The sequence below is a fragment of the Canis lupus genome, chromosome 21 (genome assembly GCF_048164855.1).
Source record: "Canis lupus baileyi chromosome 21, mCanLup2.hap1, whole genome shotgun sequence".
NCBI classification, from domain to species: Eukaryota; Metazoa; Chordata; class Mammalia; order Carnivora; family Canidae; genus Canis; species Canis lupus.
Genome location: NC_132858.1, coordinates 53,304,851 through 53,327,198, shown reverse-complemented (window position 1 = coordinate 53,327,198; position 22,348 = coordinate 53,304,851).

Genomic DNA, 22,348 nt, shown 5'->3' with positions numbered 1-22,348 from the left:
CTTGTTGGTCACAACCATCCTTACCTTTTGATGGCTTTGTTATTTTTGATGACTTGTATCTTGAAAGCTCTCTTCAGGTTCTAGTGGTTCTCCAACCTAGACTTCTCTGAGAGAGGGAGGAGGAAGGAGGGAAGAAGAGAGGAAAGGGGGGAGAAGATGGGTAATGAATAAGGTAAGGAAAGGGGAAAGAAGATGAAGAGTAGAGATTCCTTGGATCTCACCTGTGGTGGTTAATTTTATGTAGTCACATGGGCAGTGAGATTCTCATTTAAGAACTTTGAGTAGGGGATCCCTGGGTGGCTCAGCGGTTTGGCGCCTGCCTTTGGCCCAGGGCGCGATCCTGGAGTCCCGGGATCAAGTCCCGCATCGGGGTCCCGGTGCATGGAGCCTGCTTCTCCCTCTACCTCTCTCTCTATGTCTATCATGAGTAAATAAATAAAATCTTTAAAAAAAAAAAAAGAATTTTGAGTAATCAGACTGCCCTCTATAATATGTGTGATCCTCATTCAATCAGTGGAGGGCCTGCATAGAAAAAAACCGGCCTCTGCAAAGAGAGAATTCTGTAGCAGACTGTCTATAGACTCCAGATCTGCACCACCAGCTCTCTGGGAAATCGAGCCTGCTGGCCTTAATACTCTCCTGCAACCACTGGCTCTTCTCTGAAGCCTGCTGTGACCTACACTGCAGATTTGGGATTTGCCATTTTCCATAGTCACACAAGCCAATTCCTTATAATAAAGTTTTTCTATATATGTCAATTCATCTTATTGCTTCTTATTGCTTCTGTTGCTCTGGAGAGTCCTGACTAATACAGAATTAGCTACTGGGAGGGGCTCCGGAATCTTGAGGAACCTATTCTGAATAGGTAGGTTCTGGGGTTTCTGGAATTGACTTTCAATTGGAATTAAAGACACTAATGTCTCTATTTCTAATAATAAAAAGAGCACTGATAGTCCATGGTATGACCCAACAATAGAGATACACAAAATATCACCAATGGATACTCTTAATCAAACACCTATAAGAAGTAAGGATCTGAATGACCCTGTATATTATATTTTTAAACATTTTTGTCAAACTAATGAGTACAATGAGATGGGCTGGTTGCTCCTAATGTCATTGGACAAAGTAAGGAAAGGAGAGAATGGGATTCACATTCCCAGCTCAAGCACCATATACATGATCTAGAAGCTTCTATGTGTGCCCTGAAAGAGATCCATTCTGTAACCTCCAGACAGAGATTATTGAAAACCAAACCCAGAATCTCATACTGGCAATGACTCATTTACAAGTCTTTGAATTCTTAGCCTCACAGGGTGTCAACTATTAAAGTGAGAGCATTGGTTGGAAAAAAAAAAAAATGAGAAGCTAGAGTTGGAATGGGGATATGTGGGAAAACCTAGATTAAACTGGAAACATTAAACGCCTAAATTCTGATGCATCTCCTTTGCTAAGAGAAGCAAATTCTCCTCCCTCTGGGAGGAGATTGACTCTGCATTGCCAGTGGAAAGTGTAGTGGCCACCACTGAGGCAGTTGCCTTGCAAGATAATGTTGCTTTTCTTCAGAATCCAACTCCATCCCTCCTCTTTGCTTCTAAACCTGTAAATTGGGATGCCTGGGTGGCTCATTGGTTGAATGTCTGCCTTAGGCTCAGGGCATGATCCTGGGGTCCTGGGATTGAGTCACACATCAGAGTCCCCTCTGGGAGCCTGCTTCTCCCTCTGCCTGTGTCTCTGCCTCTCCGTCTGTGTGTCTCTCATGAATAAATAAATGAAAAATATTTAAAAAAATAAACATGCAAGTTGACTAAAGTTTCAACAAGACTCTAAAGGTGAGGTACAAAGTACAACTTGTAAGGAGGAACTACTTAAGTGAACTAATTTATACAGGCAGATGTCTCAGGAATTAAGTGGAAGAATGGATATTAAGTGTGTGGGATAATAATGGAAGGGATATAAAACTGAATCAAATCAAATTTGTAACCAAGTCAGACAGAAGTTGTGGGCAACCTGGAGACTCACTACTTACAGTTGTTGTCTGAAATTAGGGAACGGTCTTGTGGGACTGAGCCCTTAATCTGTGGCATCTGACAGTATCTCCAGGTAGAGGGTATTAGAATTGAGTTAAATTGTAAGACATCCAGCTGGTATCACAGAGAATTGCTTGGTTGTAGGGAAAAAAGACCACACAGTAAGCAGAAGTGTCAGAAGTATGATGAGTGTGGTACAGCATAAGAGTAAAGGAGAAACAGAATGGAAGGCCGAGAATTTTTTTTCTAACACAGACACCATTCCTCAGGGTGATAGCCAGCTGCCTGGTGGTGGATTGATTGCACTGGACCCCTCCCATCATGGAGCAGATAACATTTTGTTCTGACCAGAATAGATACTTTTGGTAGAGATTTGCCTTCTGCATACAATGCTTCTGCCAAAACTACCACCTATGTACTAAATTCGCGTACCCACAGCATGCCTTATCCATTATCATGCTATTCCACACAGTATAGATTCTGATCAAGGAAGTCACTACAGAGCAGTGGGCCTATGCTCATTAAGCTCACTGGTCATACTATGTCCCCTGCCATCCTGAAGCAGCTGCCTTGGTAGAATGATGGAGACTCAGTTAAAGAACCATCTAGATGGCAAGATCTTGCAGGGCAAGGGCCAGGTTTTCCAAGAGATTTTATGTTCTGAATCAGCGTACAATATATGTTGCTGTTTCTCCCATAGCCAGGATTCCAGGGTGTCCAGGAATCAAGGGTGGAAATGGGGTGGCATCATTCACTATTACTCTCTGGTGACCCACTAGAAAAATATTTGCTTCCTGTCCCTGTGATCTTGTACTCTGGTGGTCCAGAGCTCTTAGTTCCAGAGAGGGGACGTTTTTCGCCAGAAGACACATTGATTCCATCAAGCTTGAAGTTAAGACTCCCACCTGGCCACTTTGGAATCCTCATTCATCAGAGTCAATAGGTCAAGAAAGGAGTTCCAGTGCTGGTTGAGCTGTTGATCCTGACCAGCATGGGGAAATCAGAGTGCTACTCAACAATGCAGATAAGGAAGCATATATCTGGGATGCAGGAGATCCCCTCGGGTGTCTCAGTGTTACTTACTATGCCCTGTGAGTAAGATCAATGGAAATCTACAAGAAATCTGCTCAAGCAGGATGACTAATGCCCAGTCCCTTCAAGAATTAAGTTAGGGTTTCCTCACCATGACCCAAAACCAAGGTCAGCTGATGTGCTTGCAAGGACAAAGGAAATACAGGATGGGTAGTAGAAGGTTGTTATGAATGCCAGCTACGACCATGTGACCAGTTACAGAAACAAGGATTATAATTGTCACATTTCCTACTTTTATATACATGTATTTATGTGTATGTGTACGTACATACACATACAGTATCTTTGTTTTCTTCATTGTTATTCTCTTATCATATGGCATAAGACTGCTGATTTTGTATCAGGAGGTCATCATATGTAAGTTCCATTAATTTTATATCCTAATATATAAATTATGGATATCAAGAAGACTAAACGTCAGCTGGAGACTTCATCCTTCTCCTAGGGAAAGGATGATTGTGTTTTGGTTGTATGCTGTACAGTTGTATTATGTTAGGTGGAAGTATGATCCTGTTCTTGTCTTTATTTGGAGACTAAGTATAGTTGAACTTTAAGGAGATGCAGATGGGTGCCAAATTGACAGGGGGGAGACTTGTGATGGTTAATTTCATGTGTCAGTTTGGAGGGTGTTCTTGGATGCAATTAACATTTAAATTGTTGAGTTTGAATAAACAGACAACCCTAAATAATGTGGTTATAGATATTCAATCAGCTGAAAGTCGGAATACAATAAAACACCCAGTCTACCTGAGCAAGAGGGAATCCTCCCTCAGATGGCCTTCGGACTTGAGCTGTACCATGCTTCCTCCTGGGTCTCCAGCAGACTGTCCCACACTGCAGGTTTTGGATTTATTAGCCCCTATTATTGTGCAAGCCAATTCCTTATAATAAATCTCTTTCTATATATGCACATACATTCTATTGCTTCTGTTTCTCTGGAGAAACCACACTAATACACTACATCACACTTGTTTAATCAGCATCTGTCAGAGTACCTCCCAATTAGAATGTTTTAAAAACTCTCCATTTGAAGTCAACACCCAAAAAACAATCCATTTTTTTAAAAAATGGGTAGAAAATATGAATAGACAGTCTTCAGAGAAGACATCCAGATAGCCAACATACACGTGAAAACATGTTCAATGTCACTGATTATCAGGGAAATGCAGATCAAAACTACAATGAGTTATCACTTTACACCTGTCAGAATGGGAAAAATCAACAAGTGTTGGTGAGCATGTGGAGGAAAAGGAAACTTTGTGCACTGTTGGTGGCAATGCAAACTGGTGCAACCACTCTGGAAAATGGTATGGAGGTTCCTCAAAGAAATAAAAATGTGGGTGGCTCAGAGGTTGAATCTCTGTCTTTGGCTCAGGGTATGTGATCCCAGGCCAAGGATCGAGTCCAACATCAGGATCCCTGTGAGGAGTCTGCTTCTCTCTCTGCCTATGTCTTTGCCTCTTTCTGTGTGTCTCTTGTGAATAAATACATAAAATCTTTTTTTTTTAAGAAGTAAGTAAAATAAATAAACAAGTAAATAAGTCAATAAGTAAATAAGTCAATAAATAAATAAATAAATAAATTAGAACTACCCTATGATCTAGTAATCACTCTACTGGATAATTACCAAAAAATGCAAACACTAATTCAAAGGGATACATGCACTCTTATGTTTATTGCAGCATTATTTACAATAACCAAAATATAGAAGCAGCCCAAGTATACATTGATGGATGAATGGATAAAGAAGGTATGGTATATATACACAGTGGAATATTATTCAGCTTTAGAAAAGAAGAAATCTTGCCATTTGCAATGATATGGATGGAGCTACAGAGAATTATGCTAAGCAAAATAAGTCAATCAGAAAAAGACAAATACTATATGATCTCACTCATATGTGGAATTTAAGAAACAAAATAACTGAGCAGAGGGAGGAAAAAAAGAGAGAGAGAGTAAGAAACAAACCAAGAGGGATCCCTGGGTGGCGCAGCGGTTTGGCGCCTGCCTTTGGCCCAGGGCGCGATTCTGGAGACCCCGGATTGAATCCCACGTCAGGCTCCCGGTGCATGGAACCTGCTTCTCCCTCTGCCTATGTCTCTGCCTCTCTCTCTCTCTCTCTCTATGTGACTATCATAAATTTAAAAAAAAAAAAAAATTATTAAAAGAAAAAAAAAAAAAGAAAAGAAACAAACCAAGAAACAGACTGTTAGTTATAGAGAACAAACTAATGGTTATCAGAGCAGAGGGAGCATAGGAGATGAAGGGGGAAACAGGTAATGAGGGTCAAGTACACTTATCATGGTGGAAAAAAAGATTTATCTTTTCAAACAGATAAAAAAATAAAAATGGAAAAAAAAAAACCCTCTCCTTTTGATCCTAGTATATACATAAGTTCTTAAACTTCTGAATTTTAACCTTATGTTAAATGTGTTACAGCTTCAGAGAGTAAGACCTTTATTTTCAAACCAAAAGAGCAGAAAAATTTCTCAGACGCTTAATTCTTTTGTTAAATTCTTGTAGTGATAGTAGGAGAAAAAAGCCAGGTTGGTTAAATAAAACTAAAGACAGGCTCCTGCTAGTTGGAAAGCTTCTTTTATAAATGCCAAGTGTTCACATCTATGATTTCAGACTTTTTGTGTTTGTATTTGTGTACATATAAGCATGTTTATGTGCACGTGTCCATGCGTGCATGCATGCATACACATGATTATTATTAATGACATTTAAACATCAGCTAAATATGATACTGGGCATCATCATTTTAGAGTTTTCAAATTTGAAATGTGTCAAATAGTCATATTAAATTCAATTTTATATGGTAAAAACACTTTTGCTCTTTGAACTTTATATGTAGTATCAAGAAAGGGAAATTTATTTTGAACCATAATTGATAAAGTGGGAATATTAATGACAGAATGAAGTCTTAAATATTAGACCCTCAACTCAGGTAATAAAGCTCTTGCTTAAGTAGCATAGGGTTCATTTCCATCTCAGGTGTCTGTGCCTGTGCCAGCACTGTGTCATGACCTAAATATTAAGACAATGTCTGGAAAACTTGCATTTGTTTTATTTCAAAATGAAAAATGTAGAAATAAAGACTCTTTTTTCTTATTGGTTGTCTAATAAAGAATGAAACTGTAAATAATAAATAATAAGTGTTACTTTTTTCTTTTTAATTAAAATTTTTGTAGAGAGGGAGGAGCAAGATGGCGGAAGAGTAGGGTCTCCAAATCCCCTGTCTCCACCAAACTACCTAGAAAACCTTCAAATTATCCTGAAAATCTATGAATTCGGCCTGAGATTTAAAGAGAGACCAGCTGGAATGCTACAGTGAGAAGAGTTCGCGCTTCTATCAAGGTAGGAAGACGGGGAAAAAGAAATAAAGAAACAAAGGCCTCCAAGGGGGAGGGGCCCCGCGAGGAGCCGGGCTGAGGCCGGGGCGAGTGTCCCCAGGACAGGAGAGCCCCGTCCCGGAGGAGCAGGAGCTGCACCGACCTTCCCGGGCGGAAAGGGGCTCGCAGGGAGGTGGAGCAGGACCCAGGAGGGCGGGGATGCCCTCGGGCTCCCGGGGACAATAACAGCAACTGCGCGCCCAGGAGAGTGCGCCGAGCTCCCTAAGGGCTGCAGCGCGCACGGCGGGACCCGGAGCAGCTGAAGGGGCTCGGGCGGCGGCTCCGCGGAGGGGGCTGCGCGGCCCCGGGAGCAGCTCGGAGGGGCTCGGGCAGAGGAAGAGGCTCCGTGCGGAGGGGCCTGCGCGGTTCCAGGAGCAGCTCGGAGGGGCTCGGGCGGCGGCTCCGCGGAGGGGGCTGCGCGGCCCGGGAGCGCGAATCCACCAGCGCAGGCTCCGGAGCACAGGGCGCCGGGACACAGCCCAGGATCCCGCCTCCCCCGGGACAGGCAGAGGCCGGGAGGGCCCAGGACAGCAAGGACGCTCCTGCCCCAGCTGAGCAGATCAGCGGCCCCGCCCGGAGCCTCCAGGCCGTGCAGACGGAGAGCTCCGGAGCTGAATCCAGGTTTCCAGAGCTGCCCCCGCCACTGGGGCTGTTCCTCCTGCGGCCTCACGGGGTAAACAACCCCCACTGAGCCCTGCACCAGGCAGGGGCACAGCAGCTCCCCCAACTGCTAACACCTGAGAATCAGCACAACAGGCCCCTCCCCCAGAACACCAGCTAGACGGACAACTTCCAGGAGAAGCCAAGGGACTTAAAGTACACAGAATCAGAAGATACTCCCCGGTGGTTCTTTTTTTGTTTGTTTGTTTTTGTTTTTGTTTTTGTTTTGTTTTGCTTTTTGATTTGTTTCCTTCCCCCACCCCCTTTTTTTCTCCTTTCTTTTTCTTTCTCTTTTTCTTCTTTTTTTTTTTTTTTTCGTTTTTTTTTTCTTTTTCTTCCCTTTTTTTTTCTCTTTCTCTTTTCTTTCCTTCTTTCTCTCCTCTCTTTTTCTCTTTTTCCCAATACAACTTGCTTTTGGCCACTCTGCACTGAGCAAAATGACTAGAAGGAAAACCTCACCTCAAAAGAAAGAATCAGAAACAGTCCTCTCTCCCACAGAGTTACAAAATCTGGATTACAATTCAATGTCAGAAAGCCAATTCAGAAGCACTATTATACAGCTACTGGTGGCTCTAGAAAAAAGTATAAAGGACTCAAGAGACTTCATGACTGCAGAATTTAGAGCTAATCAGGCAGAAATTAAAAATCAATTGAATGAGATGCAATCCAAACTAGAAGTCCTAACGACGAGGGTTAACGAGGTGGAAGAACGAGTGAGTGACCTAGAAGACAAGTTGATAGCAAAGAGGGAAACTGAGGAAAAAAGAGACAAACAATTAAAAGACCATGAAGATAGATTAAGGGAAATAAACGACAGCCTGAGGAAGAAAAACCTACGTTTAATTGGGGTTCCCGAGGGCGCCGAAAGGGACAGAGGGCCAGAATATGTATTTGAACAAATTCTAGCTGAAAACTTTCCTAATCTGGGAAGGGAAACAGGCATTCAGATCCAGGAAATAGAGAGATCCCCCCCTAAAATCAATAAAAACCGTTCAACACCTCGACATTTAATTGTGAAGCTTGCAAATTCCAAAGATAAGGAGAAGATCCTTAAAGCAGCAAGAGACAAGAAATCCCTGACTTTTATGGGGAGGAGTATTAGGGTAACAGCAGACCTCTCCACAGAGACCTGGCAGGCCAGAAAGGGCTGGCAGGATATATTCAGGGTCCTAAATGAGAAGAACATGCAACCAAGAATACTTTATCCAGCAAGGCTCTCATTCAAAATGGAAGGAGAGATAAAGAGCTTCCAAGACAGGCAGCAACTAAAAGAATATGTGACCTCCAAACCAGCTCTGCAAGAAATTTTAAGGGGGCCTCTTAAAATTCCCCTTTAAGAAGAAGTTCAGTGGAACAGTCCACAAAAACAAAGACTGAATAGATATCATGATGACACTAAACTCATATCTCTCAATAGTAACTCTGAATGTGAACGGGCTTAATGACCCCATCAAAAGGCGCAGGGTTTCAGACTGGATAAAAAAGCAGGACCCATCTATTTGCTGTCTACAAGAGACTCATTTTAGACAGAAGGACACCTACAGCCTGAAAATAAAAGGTTGGAGAACCATTTACCATTCGAATGGTCCTCAAAAGAAAGCAGGGGTAGCCATCCTTATATCAGATAAACTAAAATTTACCCCAAAGACTGTAGTGAGAGATGAAGAGGGACACTATATCATACTTAAAGGATCTATTCAACAAGAGGACTTAACAATCCTCAATATATATGCTCCGAATGTGGGAGCTGCCAAATATATAAATCAATTATTAACCAAAGTGAAGAAATACTTAGATAATAATACACTTATACTTGGTGACTTCAATCTAGCTCTTTCTATACTCGATAGGTCTTCTAAGCAAAACATCTCCAAAGAAACGAGAGCTTTAAATGATACACTGGACCAGATGGATTTCACAGATATCTACAGAACTTTACATCCAAACTCAACTGAATACACATTCTTCTCAAGCGCACATGGAACTTTCTCCAGAATAGACCACATATTGGGTCACAAATCGGGTCTGAACCGATACCAAAAGATTGGGATTGTCCCCTGCATATTCTCGGACCATAATGCCTTGAAATTAGAACTAAATCACAACAAGAAGTTTGGAAGGACCTCAAACACATGGAGATTAAGGACCATCCTGCTAAAAGATAAAAAGGTCAACCAGGAAATTAAGGAAGAATTAAAAAGATTCATGGAAACTAATGAGAATGAAGATACAACCGTTCAAAATCTTTGGGATGCAGCAAAAGCAGTCCTAAGGGGGAAATACATCGCAATACAAGCATCCATTCAAAAACTGGAAAGAACTCAAATACAAAAGCTAACCTTACACATAAAGGAGCTAGAGAAAAAACAGCAAATAGATCCTACACCCAAGAGAAGAAGGGAGTTAATAAAGATTCGAGCAGAACTCAACGAAATCGAGACCAGAAGAACTGTGGAACAGATCAACAGAACCAGGAGTTGGTTCTTTGAAAGAATTAATAAGATAGATAAACCATTAGCCAGCCTTATTAAAAAGAAGAGAGAGAAGACTCAAATTAATAAAATCATGAATGAGAAAGGAGAGATCACTACCAACACCAAGGAAATACAAACGATTTTAAAAACATATTATGAACAGCTATACGCCAATAAATTAGGCAATCTAGAAGAAATGGACGCATTCCTGGAAAGCCACAAACTACCAAAACTGGAACAGGAAGAAATAGAAAACCTGAACAGGCCAATAACCAGGGAGGAAATTGAAGCAGTCATCAAAAACCTCCCAAGACACAAGAGTCCAGGGCCAGATGGCTTCCCAGGGGAATTTTATCAAACGTTTAAAGAAGAAATCATACCTATTCTCCTAAAGCTGTTTGGAAAGATAGAAAGAGATGGAGTACTTCCAAATTCGTTCTATGAAGCCAGCATCACCTTAATTCCAAAGCCAGACAAAGACCCCGCCAAAAAGGAGAATTACAGACCAATATCCCTGATGAACATGGATGCAAAAATTCTCAACAAGATACTGGCCAATAGGATCCAACAGTACATTAAGAAAATTATTCACCATGACCAAGTAGGATTTATCCCTGGGACACAAGGCTGGTTCAACACCCGTAAAACAATCAATGTGATTCATCATATCAGCAAGAGAAAAACCAAGAACCATATGATCCTCTCATTGGATGCAGAGAAAGCATTTGACAAAATACAGCATCCATTCCTGATTAAAACTCTTCAGAGTGTAGGGATAGAGGGAACATTCCTCGACATCTTAAAAGCCATCTATGAAAAGCCCACAGCAAATATCATTCTCAATGGGGAAGCACTGGGAGCCTTTCCCCTAAGATCAGGAACAAGACAGGGATGTCCACTCTCACCACTGCTATTCAACATAGTACTGGAAGTCCTAGCCTCAGCAATCAGACAACAAAAAGACATTAAAGGCATTCAAATTGGCAAAGAAGAAGTCAAACTCTCTCTCTTCGCCGATGACATGATACTCTACATAGAAAACCCAAAAGTCTCCACCCCAAGATTGCTAGAACTCATACAGCAATTCGGTAGCGTGGCAGGATACAAAATCAATGCCCAGAAGTCAGTGGCATTTCTATACACTAACAATGAGACTGAAGAAAGAGAAATTAAGGAGTCAATCCCATTTACAATTGCACCCAAAAGCATAAGATACCTAGGAATAAACCTCACCAAAGATGTAAAGGATCTATACCCTCAAAACTATAGAACACTTCTGAAAGAAATTGAGGAAGACACAAAGAGATGGAAAAATATTCCATGCTCATGGATTGGCAGAATTAATATTGTGAAAATGTCAATGTTACCCAGGGCAATATACACGTTTAATGCAATCCCTATCAAAATACCATGGACTTTCTTCAGAGAGTTAGAACAAATTATTTTAAGATTTGTGTGGAATCAGAAAAGACCCCGAATAGCCAGGGGAATTTTAAAAAAGAAAACCATATCTGGGGGCATCACAATGCCAGATTTCAGGTTGTACTACAAAGCTGTGGTCATCAAGACAGTGTGGTACTGGCACAAAAACAGACACATAGATCAGTGGAACAGAATAGAGAATCCAGAAGTGGACCCTGAACTTTATGGGCAACTAATATTCGATAAAGGAGGAAAGACTATCCATTGGAAGAAAGACAGTCTCTTCAATAAATGGTGCTGGGAAAATTGGACATCCACATGCAGAAGAATGAAACTAGACCACTCTCTTTCACCATACACAAAGATAAACTCAAAATGGATGAAAGATCTAAATGTGAGACAAGATTCCATCAAAATCCTAGAGAAGAACACAGGCAACACCCTTTTTGAACTCGGCCATAGTAACTTCTTGCAAGATACATCCACAAAGGCAAAAGAAACAAAAGCAAAAATGAACTATTGGGACTTCATCAAGATAAGAAGCTTTTGCACAGCAAAGGATACAGTCAACAAAACTCAAAGACAACCTACAGAATGGGAGAAGATATTTGCAAATGACATATCAGATAAAGGGCTAGTTTCCAAGATCTATAAAGAACTTATTAAACTCAATACCAAAGAAACAAACAATCCAATCATGAAATGGGCAAAAGACATGAACAGAAATCTCACAGAGGAAGACATAGACATGGCCAACATGCATATGAGAAAATGCTCTGCATCACTTGCCATCAGGGAAATACAAATCAAAACTACAATGAGATACCACCTCACACCAGTGAGAATGGGGAAAATTAACAAGGCAGGAAACAACAAATGTTGGAGAGGATGCGGAGAAAAGGGAACCCTCCTACACTGTTGGTGGGAATGTGAACTGGTGCAGCCACTCTGGAAAACTGTGTGGAGGTTCCTCAAACAGTTAAAAATATACCTGCCCTACGACCCAGCAATTGCACTGTTGGGGATTTACCCCAAAGATACAAATGCAATGAAACGCCGGGACACCTGCACCCCGATGTTTCTAGCAGCAATGGCCACGATAGCCAAACTGTGGAAGGAGCCTCGGTGTCCACCGAAAGATGATGGATAAAGAAGATGTGGTTTATGTATACAATGGAATATTACTCAGCTATTAGAAATGACAAATACCCACCATTTGCTTCAACGTGGATGGAACTGGAGGGTATTATGCTGAGTGAAGTAAGTCAGTCGGAGAAGGACAAACATTATATGTTCTCATTCATTTGGGGAATATAAATAATAGTGAAAGGGAAAATAAGGGAAGGGAGAAGAAATGTGTGGGAAATATCAGAAAGGGAGACAGAACGTAAAGACTGCTAACTCTGGGAAACGAACTAGGGGTGGTAGAAGGGGAGGAGGGCAGGGGGTGGGAGTGAATGGGTGACGGGCACTGGGTGTTATTCTGTATGTTAGTAAATTGAACACCAATAAAAAAAAAAATAAAATAAAATAAAAATAAAAAATGTAAATAATTTAAAAAAAAAAAAAATTTTTGTAGAAGTTATTACTGGATTGTGTTAGAGATCAAATCAATCTAGATTAAGTAAAATCTATGGTTCTTTATGAATTTGGGGGGAAATGTGATACTTAAAGATTTAATTCCATACTGAAATAGTAGATTCCTTTAAATATTAAAAATATCTGAAATGTACTGAATCTCCTTCAACTTTGTGGTGTCTCACTGTAGTGGATGGGTATCAGGTGTGCACATTATGCTGATTACACATCTGACATTTCACATGCTTTACTATTCATCATGATCACTTTGGGAAGTTAGTAAAAAGACCCTGAAAAGAACTTAAATCTGTGGTTTCTAAAGGAAAGGACTTTTTAAACACTGTGCTGTTGAGAAAAGCAGTACCCAGCAAACTGTAAAAGTAAACAGGACTTCAGAAAACTGGGAATATAGAACGTGGCTACCTTTTATTTTGTTTCATCACCAGGTGGGGGCGCAGTAGAGACACAGGTTGAATTGAGCATATAGCCTACTAGAACAAAAGCAATTTTCTTTATCTAATTGAGGCATAAATAATTATAATAATCAGTCTTGTAGAAAATAAAAGACTCATTAAATCCAGGGTGTGAACAGGAATGCAATGTTAACTTGGTTAACGTTCCTCAACCCATATTGATTTTAAAATTGCTATTCTTGAATGTCCAAAGTTCAAGAATCCAGAAAAAACTTGGCTGGATACTCAGTAGCTACATCCTGCAATGAACAAGCTCAAGTCTCTTAAATACAGTACATGCTTGTGTATGGAGGTGGCCAATCGAGGTGGAATTGATGAGTAGTGAGGTCTTTATAATTCCTGAAGGAAAAGGTGATTGAGATAATGTGGAGTTTCGGGACCAAACTGAAGCAAAGCACCCCAGTTACTGGAGGTAACACACATCGACCCTCTCAATCAGACTTGATCTTGATTTGGACTAGAATTCCATCAGAGAGCCACAGCCTTCATCTGAAACATTTCAGGTTGGTGACATTCCTATCAGAGGTGACACTTAGAGACATTGCACTTTGATAGGATGAATATTCATGTTTTCTTTGAGTTACTTTGATAAGAAGCAGAGAGCTGATTCTGGAGCATCGAAAGAGGGCCACGCAAGGAAGAGAAGGAGGAAAAGTTCCGGCCCCTGTACAAAAATAATGTTCTTACCTCTTATTTTCTAACTTTGGCTTGGCCTGAAGATACAAAAATCATAGCATGGAGATGAGAATCATCTTTTGACCGAATAGTGAACTGGACAGAGTTTAGCAACAAAAATAGGGAATGATGTAGTTTAGAACTTGCCTCAAAATCCTGGGAAAATTTTCATAAAATGCTTACTTTTCTTGTTAGAGATATGTATTGTGTTTTATATATTTGGATGTCTTTCCTAACATTTTCTTTCTTTTTTTTAAAGATTTTATTTATTTATTTATGACAGACACAGAGAGAGAGAGAGAGGCAGAGACACAGGCAGAGGGAGCAGCAGGCTCCATGCAGGGAACCCGACGTGGGACTCGATCCCGGGTCTCTAGGATCACACCCCACACTGAAGGCGACGCTAAACTGCTGGGCCACCTGGGATGCCCACATTTTCTTTTCTTTGATCATATTTTTCAATAATGCAGCCATGGAGTGTACTCCAATTGTAAAGACTTCTTTACCAAGGAGATGCTCTGTAAAGGAGTTTAATGATGTGTACTGCTTATCCTAAGATGACTGATGATGCTTTCTAATTAAAAAAAACAAAAAAACAAAAAAACAGTTCTCAGTCACTAATCATTCAAGGAGTTTGGAAATGTGAAAAGTAAAATTTGAGCTTCTGGCTGAGAAGAAACCAAAGGCCATTACATTGCTATATGTTTTCACTTTTACGAAGGAGGAAGTCCCTACTTGTTTAATAATTTTTCTGATATACTATTCAAATGTATAAATACTCAGCATATTTTGGCAAGTGCTATGAGCAGAGTAATAATATTACTGTTACTCTTTAACTATGACCATTTAGTTTCTGCTGTTATTACTAAAGAAGTTGAAATTCATCTTGAGAACTTCTATCTGTACCAAGATGTTAGGAAGGGGGTGTAAGAAACAAACACTTTATTATTAGCATAGAAACAGAAGAGCAATCAAGTACTTAGAACAAAGCCTGACACAGAGTGAATACTTAAAAACATTTGCATTCATAATCATACATTCATTTCAAATGGTTATTTCGGCTTTTCTTGGCCTGCTCTGGATGAGACCTTGGCAAGAAGCCAGACAAGGTCACAGGCTTTCAATGTTTCAAATAGCCAAATGTTGGGTTTTGATTTCTAGGCAGGTAAAGAACATCAACTAACTAAGTGAATTCAAGAGTTAGTCTGAATCAGTTCTATGGCCTCTATGATGACTAGCCACGTCCCATCTGATTATATGTCCTGTTCATTGTCCAAAATGACATTGTCCAAAATGACATTGTCCAAGCTATTCCAAACATTCTCATTTCCTAGAATAAATAAATAAATAAATAAAAACAGGGAGGTAATACCTCTGACATGGGTCTTGGCAATGAGTTTTTGGATTTGATACCCAAAACAAAGACAACAAAAGCAAAAAAATAAACAAGTCGGACTACATCAAACTAAAAAGTTTCTGTACAGTAAAAGAAACCATCAACAAAATAAAAATGCAACCTATGGAATAGAAGAAAATATTTACAATATTTGTATATATATATATGTATATATATGTGTGTGTATATATAATGTTTATATATATATGTATATAAACTCATACAGCAGAATAGAAAAAATCCAATTAAAAATGGGTAGAGACATGAAAGGGCAATTTTTCAAAGACCTACAAATGGCCAACAAGCACATGAAAAGATGCTCACAGAGAATGCACAGAGCCCCCAGCAACAGAATGTGTGCGCAGCACTGTCTACCAGGGAAGTTCATTAGAGGGAGACTCAGTGCCTACGACTAGCACTGGGGACTGCTCACGCAGTCTTTCTCTGCTTGGTATATCTTTTGTTCCCAGACAAAAAAAGGCAGATTTTCAGCATAAACTATATTCACCAACAATTTAGACACGATGAGACACTCATCATTTAGAGAAAGTTTTACATCCGTGCGGGAAAATGCATGCCACTCAAATTTCCGTATGTCAGACGAGGGTGCTGCTGGCAATGAAAACTTTGTAAGGATAACAGTCTCAGGGCTGTTATGTTAACTCTTCTCTGCACAGATTCCATTAAAATAATGCACTAATGACCCACTAAATTTTTAGAAAAAAGAAGTGTCAATGACACTCCTTTGAGTGTGTGCAAATATTGTAAACATTGATCGCCTATGGAAAACTCTTTGCACTATCCACTCAACAGTTTGTGTTACTTTTCCATGACATTTTGAGGCCAAACTCTTTTCCCCTTTGCTGTTTTTATAGTTATTTTATCATCATCAGCTAACAGATGCCATTTTAAACAGTAAGTCAGGACTTTCCATCTTGAATACACATTCCACTATCTTCATACGTATAAGTGCTGAGGATTTTCACATTTTCCAAGTTTGAGAAACAGGTTTCTGTTCAGCTATACTTTAAAAGTGAGGCACATACAGATAAATTAGCTCAAGGTAATCTGTATATTAAATGTTCCCATGCAATTAGTCTCTGGAACTTGGAGGTCCCATGACAATCTGGCTAATAGCAAGTAAGATGCTGAGCGAAGCATACTATAAAGATCATAATTTGATGCACCCAAAGTGAGTGTTAATCAATTCTGTTACAAAATTAGAAGTTACAGACCATGATTATCTATTCAGAGACTTAAGGGTTCACGGAGGTAAAATTGTTTAGCAAATATGCTCTCACCGTCTAGTTCTCTTGGCAGCTGTAAGTCATCAGGGGTGAACTAACTGCTCGCTCTCAGTTTGATAATATGGACGTTGTGCCTCTGGGACAGACATCCGAGCAATTACACCCAGCCTAGCAGAAAGCATCTGTGACTTCTTGTGCAAAACAGCCCCAGTAAAAAAAAAAAAAAAAAAAAAAGAAAGAAATAGAGAAATAATAAAACTTCCCTTTTGTTTATTTTTTTTAAGTAAATTTTGAATAAACGCATACCCTTATTCAGCTGTAGTCCAGCTAAATGGATGTGTGAGATGACCCGCAAGTTATGATAAAGGCATAGAGGAGTCAGGTGAAGTACAGATACTTCACAGGACAGAGTAGTCATTAATCACTAGGCAGGAAGCTCCATTTTCTAAGGCCAATGGAGGCAGACATGGATCCCATAGGGAATCAACTTCCAGATTGACTTCCCGAGCGCTGAGCTCTAGGCCCCACATGCCCCCTGGGATTTCCTCTGTCTCCCACCCAGGACTACATCACCATTGTTAGAAATTCTATTTTAAAAGATTTGCCTACACAACACTAATTCCTTGCTGGAGTTTTTATTACCCTTGGTTTGGTATTGTTCCCAAAGTATCATAAAAAGGTTTTAGATGACTGATATTTACTATGGAATGTGAAGGCATATATATTGCTCCAGGGCATGATGATGGGGAAAAGGAACGTATGTTTCTTCAATCCTCAGACGCCTTCCAGAATTATAGAAATGCACTGCACTGCATAAAAGAAAATTCACTTAAAAGCAAAGTTTTGAAAAATGTTATAATTCAGTAGTAAGCCATGCCCATCAAATGTTAGGAAAAGAAGATGTATATCCTGCTCAGTAACCCTGCTCAGAGGCCTTCACCTTGGCAGCTTGATGATGCTTTATCTAAAAAATTAAAAAAAAAATCATATTCTGCTGTCTTTCAGATCAGCTATTCATTCGTAGTAGATGCCAAGACCATATAAATAAGGGCTCTCATACTCTAGGCAATATCTTCTAGCCATTCTGAACATAAGGCTTGATGTTGCACCTTTTATTAGCAGCATCACAGTTCTTGCTAACTTTCTGCATGAAGTTTTGCCCTATATTGCAATCAACACATCAACCACACATACTCTGTTTATACAACAGACAGACTTTAATTTTCAGTACTTCTCGCTGCTCATACCTGTCCACCCTTATTTGCCATTAAAACCTGCAACAGGCAGATTGAAACATTGTCCATCCCCCTTCTACTTCAGCAGGTAAAGCTCCATTACTAAATACCAAGGGCAACCTTGCAGGTGGGTGATTAGAACTGGGTATCCCTAAGCAGTATTTTTCTTTCTTTTTTTTTTTTTAAGCAATCTTTTTCTAAAGAAAAAAGAAAAGGTACTATAGAGCATCTGGTCAGCAGTCAGGCTCAGGAATCAGGCTACCTAGATGCAAAGCCACACCTCACCAATCATTAGTTTGGGCAGGTTACGTAACTCCCCTCTATATTTACCTCCTTGATGGAAAAACTGGTGATAAAATAGCATACTTGTCTCATATTGCAGTTGTGAGAATTAGGTGCGTTAGCAACTTGTAAGATGTTGAAAACTGTGCTTGGCACAAACTACGCACACGAAAAATATTAGCCACTGTGTAACCTCTTTGCCATGTGATTGTAAACCTTGGAAGCAAGGAATCTTCATATTCTATCCACCGATTTCACCAGGACAGAATGCCCACTTTATATTAGGTGTCCAGTAAGCACGAAATGAATGAATGAATGAGACACTGACATTTTTTACTGTTGGCAGAGGCTGATATTTTCACATATGCAAGACGTTGTTTCAAACAATGTGGGGAATCGAATACGCAGTTCATGAAATCTGCCTTCACAAATTTGAGGAGTCGTACATCATTATCCTCTTTTTAAAAACCACCACACTAAAAAATAAAATATAAAATAAAATAAAATAAAATAAAATAAAATAAAATATAAAATAAAATAAAATAAATAAAATAAATAAAATAAAATAAAATAAAGCCACACTTACTCTATGTGGCTTTGTCATGCTATTTTCCAGATGCACATAAGAGAAGAATTCATAACAGTTTGATATAGTAACATTTATAAATGAGTAGCACATCATGCAACATCTTAGAAAGCCAAACATTTGCCCAGTAGATACTGTCCCTGAAACTTAGGAAAATGCTCTGTGTTTTAGTAGGAAAGTTAGAAAACAAGACTGTCAGCAGGGATGAGGTCCTTTGACATGGAAAAATTGTTTTCTGGGGAGAATAACCAAGTAAGACTCTGCTAACACTCCCCTCAAGTCTTAAAAAAAAACAAACAAACAGAGAATGATAGGACATTATGTCAAAGAAGGAGGAATATAGTTGTTCCCAGGGCGGGAACGGTGGTGTTTGTCTCTGTACGTGATATATTGTAATCTGAACAAGCCCCAATTTCTTGGAGGGATGATCATCAAGGCATTCGCTTTGATTTTCTTGCAGCCACAAAATGTCACACAGTGGATGCTACGGAGTCTGGAATCTAAGATAGCGGGGATGCTCCACTTCTAATCTTCATGGCCTGGTAAATGAAGACAAAGAATAAAGACTCCCCCGAAGAGTAAGTTTTTCAGACATTTATACAATCTTCACTTTGAATGTATGGTGTATGCTGACTATATTTTCTATTAAACTTTAAAAACTTATATTTTGCCAAGGGTGCTCCTAAGGGAGTCAGGATTATATTCTTGGCACTTGGGGAGGATGATGTGGGCTATATATCCACAGTGTGGATACCTCTTACCTCGTGACCTTAGATGGTTAAGAGAACCATTTCACTGACCTATGTGCTCTGTTACTCTTTTCTGATTTTCCTGGATCAGGTTTATTTTATCAGGTACCCGAGTGTATCTCTTCCCTCTGCAAGCTACGAAATTGGTAACTGCTTTGTGGTTGATGTTTTGGAGGCACTGAATTAAATGCCTTGCTGTCCTCCTACCAATCGCTACTATAAACCATATCCTGCTAACTCCTGGTGTATATTCATCCCATTGAAGTGTAGGTTAGTTTTTGGTTTGCTAACGGAGAAAACAGTCACACCTATACCGAAATGCAACAAGGAATATTCTACGTGCTGTTAAGAAAATATCTCTGAAATTAATTTCTAACTTACAAATGTCAATACATTTGCAATGGGCATGAAAGTAAAACAATTAGAGGAAGACAAAGTTTTACAAGAGGCTCAAACTATTATTTCCAGTTTTTAATCATTTGAACAGTATATTAGAAAAATCAATGACTACTAAGGCTTTCTACATTTAACCTATGATCAGAGATTAGCAGTTACAAATTCTGGCTATCTTGGAAATATATCTAGTTGTTTGAAATAATCCATACAAGCAGTTTGAAAAATTTTATGAGATACTGCCTTCAATAAGCTGCTAGGTCACCCACATTTTTCTCAAGATACAAAGTCATAAATTTTGTGTGTCAAGAGTTCTTAGTCTTACAGCAGCTATTTCAAAGAAGTGCTTATTATGGTAAACATCGGGTAAGTGATTAAATATTTTAAAAGAATGGGAGGCTTTCATGAAAAGGAGATATTTATATAGATAAAAGAAAGACTGGAGGGAAAATAATATGTTTGGAGGTTGGTATTGGGGGATTCCTAGAGCTAATAATCGGTGATTAGATTATTGCCAATAAAAGACTAGATAAACTAACATGGATTAATACAGCAATCTGTAGCTTTTTAATACTTCCTCAGGAAGCACTACTGATTCTGGAAATAGGATCCTTCGAGTGTGACAAAATGCACGATTTGTGCTTCACCATTAGTAAATGGGTTGATTGGCAGACTTTGGTATTTCCAAAGTGCTTCCAGGTACAACATGAAACTGAACAAGGAATGGCTTAATGTCTTCACTGATGAGTCTTCTAGTCAATTAACTGAGTAATGAGGTAACACTTGTTTGTGTGCAGCCATTTACAGAGGCAATGCATTATAAACTACAAATACTAACTAAAGGGAATTTTTAAAATGAATATACTATAGTCCATATATTCAATGATGTAATATTCCCTTCAGGAGAATTGTACTGGGAAGTAAAGGATAAGGAACTGTAGTGCTCTAGGGGCTTCTTGACATGGATCCCCAGGATGCTTGGGCAATCGGCCTTTGCTCTGCTTCTGCTCCCCTGAGCCCAGCAGTGCCGGGTGGTGGCACTCACACCTGGGCATTGTGGCAGTGCCCCAGATAAGCCTGCAGTTGACTAGGCACTCCTGGGCACAGGGGTGGCTTCTGGCAAGTATGTAGACAAGTGGAGCCACAATGGGCAGCTCTAGCTGTTTGCAGAAAGGGTGGGGCCAGAAGTGGGGTGGGGGGGGTCATGCTGCCAGAGAGATATAGTCCACCTCATTCATGTCCCTGCTGGTGAAGGGCATTGAGCCAGGGAGCTCTTGCCTTCCTGGGATTATGATACTGATTTCTCTGCTGGTGCAGCAACCTCATACTACTTCCTTAAAAAAGACACTGTTCGTTGATTTACTCAGTAGTCTAGAACACATGTGTCCACCAGCCAATACCATGCTCAGCAGGAAGAGATCTAATTATCCAAATAATGATGATAAACTAATTTTTAAAATTCCATTTTGAAATGTTTGGGTCCTCCCTCCCCTCCCCCCCCTTTTTTTTTTCAGCCAGTCGAGACTGCTTGTGGGAATGGCATGACTGAGAATTGGTTCTGCAACTCTTTATACTTGTACATACAATTTTTTAAAGGCTGAATTATTTTGATGGAAATGTAGCCTGGGATACTGACTCAGAAAATGAGTTGAAAGATTCAGAGAAAGCATTTATATTCCCTACTGATTGAGATATGGGTTTATGTTCTATGGGAACCTCTGATTTGTCAGTTCTTCTGGGTGAATAATGATGTCGACTCCAATCTACTTCACGTTTTAACAAGATTTTTCCTAAAAAGCATGTGATAAACACCTGTATTGAGTTTGATGCTGTAGCTGGTGATTTTTTGGAACTGGTAGATGTTTAGTATTGGATTACTCAGAATGTTCCTACTGATGACAAAATACACTAACAAAAACCAATTCAGACCAGTCTATGAAACCATAATTGTAGAAAAAGTACAAACATATACATTTTCATATTTACAGTAAAGATTAGAAACTTTGAAGAAAGTGAATCCAACTAGCTTTATGATTTGCTCTGACACATCTTAGGTGACGCCTTAGTCTGTCCGGGCTACTGTGACAAAATATCATAGACTCTGTGGGTTGTAAGCAGTGGAGATTTATTTCTCACAATCTTGGAGCCTTGGTGTCTGCGGTCAAGGCACTGGAAGATTCGCTGTCTGCGGGGGGCCTGCTTCCTGACTCACAGACACCATCTTCTTGCTGCATCGTCAGTGGCAAGGGAGGTGGGTGTCTAATCCTATCATGAGGGCTCCGTCTCTTGACTTAACCACCTCCCAAATATCATCCCCTCCAAATACCATCACATCGGGCATTAGGATTTAACATATGAATTTAGGGAGACTTAATATTCAATCTATAGCAAATGGCCCGTTGAAGGGAAAGTCTTTGCCAGAAAACAGAGCACGTGAGATTTGGGATCATTCCACCCCAAAACCAGCTGAAATGGCATATTGTCTCATTGAGGGATTAGAAAGATGTTTGTGGGCTTGGCACATATTAGGAAAAAGAGGTAAGTACAGCTACTATTTATTAAGAAGTTGTTCAAAGACAGAGCATTTGTCTTTTTAAATCCCCCCCCCCTTTTTTTTGTTCTTTGTTCATCCCCAACCAACCTTCCCTTCGGCAACCACCA